Below are 13,039 nucleotides of genomic sequence, written 5' to 3'. Positions count from 1 at the left end.
AATTTTTCTCAATTAGTTCAGCTACAGTAGGAGATATGCTCTCTCTCTCTCTCCCCCCCCCCCATTTTTAGGTATGATAATCTTAGCAGCAGTTATTAGGTTGAACATTGTTTCTTGATCATCTTCCAGAATAACGTATTTTAGAAAACCAAGCAGAAATATTTAAGGTTCAAAGGGTACATAGGTGCTGGGGCCACAGAAAATCCTCCCCCCTCCAATTTTTTTGAGGAGAGGGACCCCTCATTGTTCAGAGGGCACTTGGCCCCACCCCCTGGATCTTTGCAACTTTGTGGGACATTGCACACATGTCAGAACATCATGCCAGGCCCCCTCAATCATTTTGAGACGCTGGTGTCTCTGAAAGTGTATATGGTATCCTAACATACGAGAGATATTAGCCTGAAGGGATTTCCAAAATATTTCTACAGTGGTACCTCGTGTTAAGAACTTAATTTGTTCTGGAGGTCCATTCTTAACCTGAAACTGTTCTTAAACTGAGGTACTACTTTAGCTAATGGGGCCTCACGCTGCCAGCGCACGACTTCTGTTCTCATCCTGAAGCAAAGTTCTTAACCCAAGGTACTATTTCTGGGTTAGCGGAGTCTGTAACCCGAAGCATCTGTAACCCGAGGTACCACTGTATTTGAGAACAATTCCTGGAAATAAATATGTAATCTGTTTTGTTTAATCCACATCTAAATATTTATCTGACCCTAACTTGTGTATTTTATTCAACTTGTAATGTGTCAAATACCACTGATAGAGGGTTTTAGAATAGTTCAGTTTAGGTCTGCTGAAATTATATTGGAATGGAAGTTGTCCCAAACCTAGTTTCATTGTTACCTGGTTAATCTCTTATCCAAATCTTATACCCGTTTTCTCATAGATGTATTCTGCTTCTGATCCAAAGTTAACCAAATGTCATAGAATCTTGCAATTATGCCTTTATCCAAATGAGATATAATTATAATTTCCCATGTTCTCTCTTTCTTGACTTCCACAAATTTTTGTATTGGAGAGGAGGCTGCATCTCTAATTTGAAAATATTGGAAATGTGGAGGCCTTCTTCCTTCCTCAATTGTGACCTCCATTGACCGAATGACATCATGAATTATTCTGTATTTTGCCATTTCTTGAAATCTTTAACTACCCAAGATTCTGGATTTAGAAATTATAAAAAGGAAAAGTTGAAGGCAAGAAACCCAAAGATATCCTATTTTTTTATTTCATACCCAGTAGCTAATATTGAAGGAAGAATTTCAAATTTAGAGTCCTGATAGCTTTCTTTAAACCATAGGCAATATTTCATAGAATCATAGAATCATAGAGTTGGAAGAAACCACAAGGGCCATCGAGTCCAACCCCCTGCCAAGCAGGAAACACCATCAGAGCACTCCTGACATATGGCTGTCAAGCCTCTGCTTAAAGACCTCCAAAGAAGGAGATCTTTAAGCTTCCTCTGCCTCCAGTACAGCAAACAGCATTTTTACTGCTTTCCGTGGGTGTACATAATTGACCAATTTGATTACTGGGCATAACATTTTGCCACTTAATCAATAAAGCAAGTCAAATGTTGGAGGGAGTGGGAAAATTGGGAAGGGGGCAGTGAAAATCACTGCAAGCTTTAATAGCACAGAAAGCCCTGACAGTAAACATGTCAGTTCCTGCTATTGACATTTTAAATAATGACAAGTACTGCCTGAACACCTCAAAGTCTCATTCCTCAGTGATTAGATGGAAGACCCAATCAGGTAATAATTTATACATACAGGATGCATAAACATAATCAGAAACAAACCTAGATAACAAAAATGCATCTTTAGTTCTAAGTTTAGCACTGTGCGATTTACAGCTGCTCACAAATGATCTAGAGGCAGTGACAAGTCCCAGACAAATAACTGGGTGAGACTGGCCCTACTTGAAGTCACTTCTATCTAGCAGGATTTTATTTTTTATTTTACAAATGTTCCCCTCAGATTTGGTAATGAGCTCCTCATGAAGTAGACTTCAGTTTTAAGGTCTTTTTTAGGGGGTGTGAAGTATTCTAATATTGCCTTTAGGGTACGACACATAAGATTTCTGTATGCACTTTTAGTACAGTGGTACCTCGAGTGAAGAACTTAATTCGTTCCGCAGCTCCATTCTTAACCTGAAACTGTTCTTAACCTGAGGTACCACTTTAGCTAATGGGGCCTCCCGCTGCTGCCATGCAATTTCTATTCTCATCCTGAGGTAAAGTTCTTAGCCCGAGGTACTATTTCTGGGTTAGCGGAGTCTGTAACCTGAAGCATCTGTAACCTGAGATACCATTGTATAGCTTTGTTAGGTTGTATCCAATGGTGGAGCAGAGCACTTTTGCCCATGCAAAGCAGGGATTTGTTTTGTTTTGTTTTGTTTTGTTTTTGTCTATCTACCCTACCTTCTGCATCCTCCTTCCCCGCAGACACAATAAACCTGCCCCTGAGGACAGGCGCACCCACCAGAATAGTGTGAGATATGGGGCAGAAGGCGTCCACCCAGTGGAACGCCCTCCCATCAGATGTTAAGGAAATAAACAACTATCTGACTTTTAGAAGACATCTGAAGGCAGCTCTGTATAGGGAAATTTAACATGTTTACTGTTTTTGATGTTTTAATTTGCTGGAAGCCACCCAGGGTGTCTGGGGCAACATTTAATTCCCCTTCCATACTATAGAGACTACAGAGTCTCCACTATCAAACCTTGGACTGTCAGTCACTTAAGTTGGTGTTCTGTATTGATACTGTATTAGCAGTAAGGTTCCAGATGTTAGTAAATGCATCTGTGAGCAAGTCAGTCCTCTTCTCAAACCACATCACTGGAATGGGAAAAGTAAATATGTCTTCCTGGAACAAGTAATTGTTGCGTTCTGGGCATCACAAGTAACTACATGGGAGAACTGAACTAATTTCACCTGCTTGTGAAACTAATAATTATCACACCAGCCTGCAACCTTCAACTCACCTTCATGAATGCCTAGTAACCAACTATGTTAAAGAACAAAAAGGCCTGAAGCAAGAAAGTGGATTGGTGCAATGACTGATGATGTCACAAAGGCACTGCTTTTTACCTCAGTAACATGACCACACAGGAATGGGCAACAGCAGAGTAAGGACTCAGCTACATTAGTAAAGAAACAGTGATTTGGCTGCGCTATGAACATGTGACACCAGATGGTGTCAGAGAGCAGAAAATTTCAAAAATGTGATTTTCCATAGATATTTTTTCCTTTTGTTAAAACAATCTAATTTCTGACTTATTTCCCTCCTGTTTTTTGATCCATCCCAAGACTGCAAACAAGGGGAGAGTGATGTTGGGGGCCTATGGTAAGTTCCTCTGGAAGTGAACAGAGCGCTCAAAGAACGGTTGGGAGGGTGGCAGAAAGACTAAGAGGAGGAAAAACTGAGTCAAGCAGGCAAAGAAGGAAAGCTGGCACTGGCTCTAGAGCTGCAATATTTAGTTGATAAATCAATAAATGGAATGAAACATGTGATTAACCAGACAGGACCCCAGCAGTATGTATAACATAAATGCACATAAAATAGAATCACAGCACAGCTCCTTTTTTATACTTTATCATCCTTCCAACATTTCGACTTCACCCCCAAAGGCGCACTCCTCCGTTGTCTCCCGAGACAGATGGATGCCAATTTATCAGCCTACAATATATATATATATATATATATATATATATATATATATATATAAGCATCCTATTTTCTTAAGCATGCATACAAATCCACAAGCTATAAACGTCCATTAGTGCATACCTCAGCCATATGTTATGTTATTTTTATCTCTTTCAGTGTGAAAGTACTAAATAATTCTGTTTAAAATTTCTTCATGTAACATTCTATTACTAGCTCCCTGTAATCAAACAGGGTCACTGAGCAGCCAAATTCTATACATATTTCTTTACATATCCCAATCCATTTAACTGGTGTCTTGCTAGTTAATTGGGTCCTCCCTTAAAGAGGGCACGTATTGCGGTGAGACCTGGACAACAGGCACCCTGTGTTGTGGGTGGGTTCAATTGGTAAGCCACAACACCAGATTGGTAGGTCCCTCGAAGCTGGGTATAATCTGGCCAATGGGACACAGTTCAAATGGTTTGAGGGACCTATTTATGTCCATTCACGTGACCCAGAGCTTCCTCTTTCGGCATATGCATTCGGAACACCCGCCCACCTCTCCCTGCTTTTAGGGTTTGTTGCACTTGACCTTGCTGTGCCGTCGTGTGTCATCTGTTGTTGGGACAGGGGCATGGCAGGAATTTCCCCCACTTGGCTGATTGGCTGTTGCCATTTGGGTTTCGCCTGCCATGTAGCAAATCGTCACAACTTGTAAGGTTGTGAACAGGCTCTGGTTCAGGTGATAGGGATGGGAGAACACTCTCACCATCCCTATGTATTCCATTAAAGGAATCCAGGGACTTGATGGTTTGGTCAACCCCTGCGAGGGGGATGTGCCCGTGCCTTAGTCCAGGGGGACATTTGGGTGGGGGAGATACCCTGCTCCTGGCTTTCCACTTATCCAGGTGTTCACCCTTGGCTGACCTATGCTGGTGCCCTGGGTCAGCACTACCTGCATGGCAGGGAGCTAGTCGAACCAGAGCCTATGCAACCAGTCACTTTCTGTAATCAATAAAGTTGTGGCCTAAACTCTGCCAAAAACCAAACCTAAACTTTGAATAAAGTGTGAATTTATTTAGGGGGGAGGTTTCTGGGTCTGAACACGCAAATAACGAAGTTTCTATTCTTTACTTCATGGTAGATGTGCACCATTTGAAAAAAACCAAACTCCTCACACTAGGTTAATTGAGTAAACTTAATATATTAATATAGTGTATTTTATGATAGACTTTATTGTTCATACAGTGTGTTGTTTACGCACTGTTGAACCATTTTGGTAAAACTTGAGGGGGGGGGGAGCTAAATTGTTTCATTTTAATCAAAGGCAAAATAAGGCTAGAAATCCACCCGTAGGATTAATCTCAGTAAAATCCATTGTGTTGAGATTAAAATGCAGGGATACATTGCATTAACCCAGATGGTTAATAAAGCAGGGATACATGGAATTAACCCAGATGGTTAATAAACTTTGCACATTGTTTGGAATTAAGATAACAGCAAATGGCTTCTTGACTAGAAGACAAATTGTTTGTGAATTGTCAATGCTAGTGGTGTGCTAAAACTACTCACATATTTTTCCACAAACATTTTTGGCAGTTGTAAGAACACCCACCCCCTTCTTAATGATTTTTGGCAACACTCTGGGGGAAAAAAACAAACAAACAAATGTTTTCTTGTTTTTTGTGTTTTGTTTTTTACATTGTTAGCATTCTTTCCTTTGACTTGTTCTCAGAGATATTATCTGGCTACATGGCATTGTGACATCCTAATGGGTTAGGGTTGCACGTGTGATTTGCTTTCATTAGTGTTCACTTTCAACCTCTCTTATTTTCCCTGAATGACATTACCGTGTAGTCCAATTTGATTGGGTATGTAGTGCCGGTTGCATGATACCTCACTGACTGAGATCACCACCCATTGACTAATTCAGTAAGGAGAAAGTTGCAGCAGCTGGAGAGAGAAAATGACACTGACACAGCAGCTAGGGAAAGCAATGGTGTCAAATTGTGTTGAGAAAGGTGAGTACAGTAGTACCTTGGCTTAAGAACAGCTTAGTTTATGAACAACTTGGATTAAGAACGCTGCAAACCCAGAAGTAGGTGGTTTGGTTTGTGAACTTTGCCTTGGAATAAGAACATGTTTCGCTTCCCATCGAGTGTGTTCCATTTGTAAATTGAGTCCCCTGCTGCTATGCAAAAGCACGCCTTGGTTTAAAAACACTTTGGTTTAAGAACAGACTTCCGGAATGGCTTAACTTCGTAAACCAAGGTACCACTGTAACTGTAAAGTCTAATTTCTAGCCCACCAAATTAGCTTCTTTTTAAAATGTTGAAATTAAAACTGGGGAAGCTGCAGCTTAGTCCTCATCAGTTCATCATTGTTGGGTGGGCAGTGCCACCGACCACTGGTATTCAGACACACAAACATTGAATATTAAAAGCTTGTTAATAAGCTAATAAGCATGTTTAAATAATATCTTTGTTATATGTTGACTACGTTCTGGCAATACTAAAATGATTAAATTCTCTTCTCTTACTACCTGGGTACAATAATATGCATGCACAAAGGAGTGAACGAAGGGCATGTTGCACATACAATAAGCCAACTGAAAAATGATTAAAACATAAGCTTGAAATCACTTACTCTGCATTAGTATGATTAATGGAGCTGGTCTATTGGTAAGACATTGCAGCAGTCCTGAGAAATGGCACAATTACTTCTTTTGAATAGGAAAGTTAAAAGACTTGTTACTAAAGGGCAGTGAGTACCATTTGGCGGTTAATTAGCACTTCTAGTGAACCGCACCATTAAACACTGTAAACATAATTCCCAACCTGATCACTTTCTGACATCCCTATTGGTATGAAGTAAATTGAAATGAATGGCAATATTGATTGCTCCTCTGTTAATTAAAAACTGGCAATCATTCCTGAAATTTAAAAGGTGATTCACTGACCACTTATGTCAGCTTTAGTCGGAGTACAAGGTACCATAAGAGCCAAAGGGTTTGCCTTTTATCAACTTAACCTCGTAAGAGAACAACCCTGTAAAACCAGTGTAATAAATTAGCTATTGATAAAAGTAAGGGCTGTAGGACAGAGATAAAAACAAATTTAGAGGAAAATATCAAGATAATTCTTCCTGCAGTTTACTAATAAACAAACAAACAAATCCCTATTTTGATTTTATATTTTTTACATTCCCAGTAATGGCTCTTCAGCTCTGGAAAAAAAATGATCTCCTAGTTTCCTTCCAGCAATATAATTCTATGGTTCTAAAAGAAACATAGAACTGATAGGTAAGCAGAACTTCTAAACTCAAGGGAAGACTAGCTCCAAGAAACAGATGTTAAAATCAACATTTCAAAATGCCAGAGTGAATTTTTGAAAATCCAGTCAATTCCAAATTTCTCCAACATTTCCAAAGAGCTGCCCCCATCTGCCTCAGCCTCTGAAATTCACTAGAAGCAAAACAGAAGCAAGAGAACACACGAGTGACCAAAAAGAAGGGGTGAAATGAAATTCAGCTAGAAAACCAGGGTTGAGAAGTAGAACTGACAGGGCTGGTACAAGTGATTAAGTTGCCTGAGCTGAGTGATGTCGCCTCCTCTTCCAGCCAGTGGCGTAGCGTGGGTTGTCAGCACCCAGGGCAAGGCAAGTAATTTGCACCCCCTAACCCTGAGTGAGCCAGGTAGGGGCAGAGAGCTGCGAGTGCGAGCGCCCCACCCCCAGATGTTGCGCCCGGTGCGGCCAGCCCCCCCTGCACCCCCACTGCTGCCAGCTCACCAGCCCCATTTCCTACTTACTTACATTTTACAAGTGATTTAATGGTGGTAGTCTCTCTGCCTCCCCTGCCTCCTTGCTTTGCTCTCAAAAACAGCCATGGGGGAGCCTACCTCAGAGTGAGACATTCTGAGCAAGGTGGTCAGGACTGTGGATTGAATCCAGATTTTCCTCCCATAAGTAAGAGCATCCCTTGAATAGGATTATTCTGCCAATTTCTTCCTTCCCTTTCAACCCCGGCACCCTTTTATAGATATACTGCCAGCTGAAAAGAGAATGGGAATTCAGCCAAAAACACCTCTTTCCCTCTCTGCCAGCAAGATATCTCTGCCAGATCAAAAGTCTTCAACGGATGGAAGAACCCTTTCCACCTGCAGAAGGCAAAGGGTAGCTTCAACCCAGAAATATGAATGCATTCAACAGTATTTGTTTCAAACACTGCAAATTTTGGTCAAGAGGGACTGTTTCAAGAAATGGCATAGAGATATCTCTAGATTTGTCTGGCAGGGCAAGAAACCTTGAATTAAATTTAAGATTTTAACCGACGCTAAAGAAAGAGGTGGATTTGCCCTGCCAGACTTTAAACTTTATTATGAATCAGCCACATTTTGTTGGCTGAAAGATTGGCTGCTTCTTGAAAACACAGACATTTTGGACTTAGAAGGTTTTGATAATGTTTTTGGATGGCATGCAAATCTGTGGTATGATAAGGTCAAAGCACACAAAGCCTTTAAAAACCATATTGTCAGGAAAGCTTTGTTTAATGTTTGGATGAGATATAAGGACTTGCTTGAAAGTAAAACACCAAGGTGGTTGTCACCTATGGAGGCTAAGGCTCTGAAAAAACTTAATATGGAGACAAATTGGCCAAAATATTGGGAAATTTTGGAACAGGATGGAGATAGATTAAAGCTGCAGAGCTTTGACAGTTTAAAAACTAAAGTACGAGACTGGCTTCACTATTATCAAATAAGGGAGGTTTACAACTTGGATAAGAAAATTGGTTTTCAGGTGGAAAAATCAAAATTGGAAACAGAATTGTTAGATCCTAAAACTAAGAATCTATCAAGAATGTATAACTTGCTGTTGAAATGGAATACACAAGCTGAAACGGTTAAATCTGTTATGATTAAATGGGCACAAGATTTTGGACATAACATTATGATGGCTGACTGGGAAAAGTTATGGACCACAGGTATTAAGTTTACGGCTTGTAATGCCTTAAGAGAGAATATAATGAAAATGATTTACAGGTGGTACCTAACCCCAGTCAAGCTGGCAAAAATTTACCCTTTGCCCGATAATAAATGTTGGAAATGTAAAGAGATTGAGGGCACATTCTTTCACCTTTGGTGGACATGCCCTAGGATTAAGGCCTTCTGGGAGACGATTTATAATGAAATGAAAAAGGTATTTAAATATACCTTCCAGAAGAAACCAGAGGCCTTTCTCCTGGGCATGGTCGGCCAATTGGTGCGAAGGGAGGATAGAACTTTTTTTATGTATGCTACAACAGCTGCAAGAATACTCATCGCAAAGTATTGGAAGACACAAGAATTACCCACCCGAGAAGAATGGCAGACGAAAGTGATGGACTATATGGAATTGGCTGAGATGACTGGCAGAATCCGGGACCAAGGAGAAGAGTCGGTGGAAGAAGATTGGAAAAAAATTAAAGTATATCTTCAAAAATATTGTAAAATTAAGGACTGTTAGAAAGATGTTGGAAAAAGAAAATTAGGTGGTTTTGGTAGAAATAATATAAAGGATTAAGTAAAAATGAGTTGATGAAATTGACGAAAGAGAGAACGTTAAATTATAATATATTAAATTAAATTACTTAAATGAAAATAAGGTTGGAAGGATTTGCTGAAATAACGATTTGAACTAGAATACAAAATTGGGAGGTGTGAGGAGGTCAAGGAAATAAGTAAAGGAAGAAAGTTATGTAAAGGTTTAATCTGTTCTTTTTCTTTTTTAAGTGAATGTATTTTTATTTTATTTTTTCTGTTGCTGTTGTATTCTTTTTTGTATTGTTCTTTTTTCTTTTTGTAACTTTTAAACTCTGAATAAATATTTTTTTTTTTAAAAAAAAAGAAATATGAAAGCATTCACAATTTAGGTAGGGGAAGGCGACAGAGAATTCACTAACTTCTGATGCCGAATTAAAGACTGAACGCAGGTCAAGTGATCAAACATGTAAAATAAATTGCACTTTTCAAAATGTTCAGACCATTAACATCCAAATGCTTCTTTGGCAAACAGCAAGAGACTATTTACTACTGAAAAGTGTTATCACTGAGTGAAATGTTGTTTAGTTAATAATCTGATTTTAACAGACAAATCAATTAAGCAAAGCATTTCAAATGTATTTTCATATAGTCAAGGCCTCAAGAATCCAAGGAAAGTGTGAGATAACGGATAGCTATTAAAAATTGTAAGTTATTAAAAGGAAAAGCTATCTTATTTCCCCCCCCCCCATTCTCTATAGCTAAAAGTTAAAGGTAATGGGACCCCTGACCATTAGGTCCAGTAATGGCCGACTCTGGGGTTGCGGCGCTCATCTCACTTTATTTGCCGAGGGAGCCAGCGTTTGTCCGCAGACAGCTTCCGGGTCATGTGGCCAGCATGACTAAGCCGCTTCTGGCGAACCAGAGCAGCGCATGGAAATGCCGTTTACCATTCCGTTGGAGCGGTACCTATTTATTTTCTTGCACTTGATGTGCTTTCAAACTGCTAGGTTGGCAGGAGCAGAGACCGAGCAATGGGAGCTCACCCCATTGTGGGGATTCGAACTGCCAACCTTCTGATCGGCAAGTCCTAGGCTCTATGGTTTAACCCACAGCGCCACCGGCGTCCCATAAAAAAGTTAAAGGTAACTATTCCCTATAAGAGGAAAACATAAGAATTAGAGAAGCCTTAAAAGTAAACATGTACCTTTAAGAGACCTCTATTTTTCACTTTTACCTAGATATTTTGACTACCAGCAGGAACACAGTTACTTCATTTTACCTTTCTTGAGTTCAGGCTGCTCACAGGTAAATTTTTGTTTGGAAAGTTTGAAGAAAATCCATTCAGTCACTTTGGAAGTTAGCAGAGCATGAAGGCTCAGATGGTATATATTTTGTGCTCTGATAGCTTAATCTAAACAGTTTTTGAAAATTCAAAAACAGGGAAGGAATGCTAAGTTAGGTAATACTCATACGAACAATTACTCCATGGGCTACAGACCATAATTCTCTTTCAGCTCTCCTCACAACGTAAATGGAGGTAAAGCGATGCAAACAGACATGCAAATTACAATTTAACAGCAGTCCTATTTAAATAATGCTTACCCTTGTTGCAATTGTGAGTGTATATACTCAAAGCGTGGACATTACAAAAGATAAGATTCTTCTGCTTAAAAGTCTCTGGATATATAACACATTTTTCCTTTAAAAAGAGACCTTTTTTTTTGGAGGGGTGATGGACACAAAGGCACACTCAAGTAGATCATACTAAGCGTTGGCTTACAACCTATTCATACATGTTCAAGTGATGGTCTGCATGTGCTAATGAACCATCACAGAAATTAATCACCACAGAAATAACCTTAATTTCATTACACACGCATTGTGTTCATTGGAACCAGTGCACACAATTCAGCAATCAACTCACACAATTCAGCATCATTAAGCTCCAATTCATACACTCCATGAGGCGTCACAGAGTAGAGGCACAGAACCCCTCCTTCCACCCCAGTATTCCATGCTTGATTTGTCTTCCTCTTCCCAATTGCCTGTTGCCATTGTTACCACCACTACTGAATTTGTTGCAGAATCTTGCTGCCAACGCTATTGCCAGTTTCCCTCCGATTTAATTGATTCCGCTTTCTCTTTCCCCATTGTGTTGCCCCTGCTCTGCCCCAACTCCTCTGCGTTGACTTGGCTACTGATGCTTTCGGGTTTCAATGCTAATCTAGCACAACTGTAGCAAAGAGGAAGGGGGGGAGCCATCCTCGCGTGCCTTCCTCTGCATTTAAACCGAACGTACCACAGCCTACCAAACAGCAATGGGAAGAAGCATATCTTCTCTTCCATCATAGCCAGCAATATCTCTCTGTGAGAATGAGAATGTCCCCCAGCATACAGTGTCTGCTGGGATGCAGCCCCCAACCACTGCATATGGCCCTTAGGGGCAAAAAGGTTCCCTAATTTTCATGCACACAGTTCAGGAGTCAATAATGTAAACAGTACAAGGGTCAATATTTGGAACATTCTGTTGCAGCAGGGTTGCATAACCTCCCCCCCCCTGCCTGCCAAAGCAACTTCTGCCAGCAATCAAAGATCTTCAGGAATTTGCCTGCTGTGTTGAGCTTGTGTGTGTGTGTGTGTGTGTGTGTGTGTGTGTGTGCTGTTGAGTCCCATTGTTGCGTTGGTGAGAGGAGAGTGCTTTTGTCCATTCTGTCCAAACCAGCAAGATTATCAGGATGCATATCTCCCCCTCCACCTGTTCATCGTTTTTGGTTTTGCCATCTGTTGCAAAAGGGCCCCATCTCTAGTGGGTACAGTTCTATGAATTAATAATAATCATTAATAATAATGATTTTTACTTATACCCCACCCATCTGGCCGGGCCTCCCCAGCCACTCTGGGTGTCTCCCAACAGAATTTTAAAAACACGATAAAACATCAAACATTAAAAACATCCTTAAACAGGGCTGTCTTCAAATGCCTTCTAAAAGTCAGATAGTTGCTTATTTCCTTGACATCTAATAGGAGGGCGTTCCACAGGGCGGGGTGCCACTACCAAGAAGGTCCTCTGCCTGGTTCCCTGTAACTTGGCTTCTCGCAGTGAGGGAACCACCAGAAGGCCCTCGACGCTGGACCTCAGTGTCCGGGCTGAACAATGGGGGTGGAGATGCTCCTTCATGTATTCTGGGCCAAGGCAGTTTATGTTGGCACCATTATTATAAAGTCTTAAAGAGGATTAAGGCACAGGAAGAAGCACTCCACCCTGTTTCCTCTCTAACAGGAATAAGAATGGGAGTACCAGCCTTCTCATATTAGTGCCATGCCACATAGTGTGGGACCATGGAAGCTAGCCTACTGGGGCACACCTCCTCCTCCCTCCCAAGCATAAGCAACTTTTCTGTCCCACACCTTTCAACCTGTCCCTGTCTCACCAATGAGAAGCCTCAGTTTGTATTTGATAACAGGAATGCAAAAGTTCTGTATTTCTCTGAAACCCAGAAACACACACAAACCTACAGTTCCTATAGAAAGAGTTGAAAGTTGCAATGTACACAGAAGCCACCCTCCATTTTGTCCCAACCCTTCTCCCATTTTCACAAAAATAATTGCAAGTGAGCAAGGAAAAAAAACAGTGTAGAAAAATGTACACTCTCTCTACCAATGTGCTTTCTTAGCAAATGAGAAGGGGGGGGGGGTCATAGTCTCATTACTGAGCAACCATGTGCAGAGAACAGTGGAGTGGAAGGCCAGCCAGCCAGAAGAATCTCTGAGGTGTACTTGCCTGGAGGCAGAGTCAGCATCCGAAGTTAGGTCAACTCCTAGGGTCGGGCAAACAGCAATCCATGTGGTCAAATGCTCCAGGGGTCAGGGAAT

The 13,039-nt window shown here is 40.8% G+C and overlaps 1 protein-coding gene and 1 long non-coding RNA gene across 7 annotated transcripts in view; one reads left to right on the top strand and one right to left on the bottom strand.

The window, feature by feature from the left end:
- Positions 1 to 13,039, bottom strand: part of GRID1 (glutamate ionotropic receptor delta type subunit 1) — a 721,020-nt gene that overhangs the window by 211,020 nt on the left and 496,961 nt on the right. The gene's annotated exons all lie outside the window — the stretch shown is intronic.
- Positions 3,295 to 7,846, top strand: LOC307215947. Its single transcript, XR_013838776.1, has 3 exons — positions 3,295 to 3,345; positions 5,506 to 5,669; positions 7,687 to 7,846. It is a non-coding gene; the product is annotated as an uncharacterized lncRNA (long non-coding RNA).

This window comes from Podarcis cretensis (genome assembly GCF_951804945.1).
Source record: "Podarcis cretensis genome assembly, chromosome: 5".
NCBI lineage: Eukaryota > Metazoa > Chordata > Lepidosauria > Squamata > Lacertidae > Podarcis > Podarcis cretensis.
The sequence above is the reverse complement of the archived record's forward strand: the minus strand, read 5'-3'. Positions and strand labels throughout refer to the sequence as shown.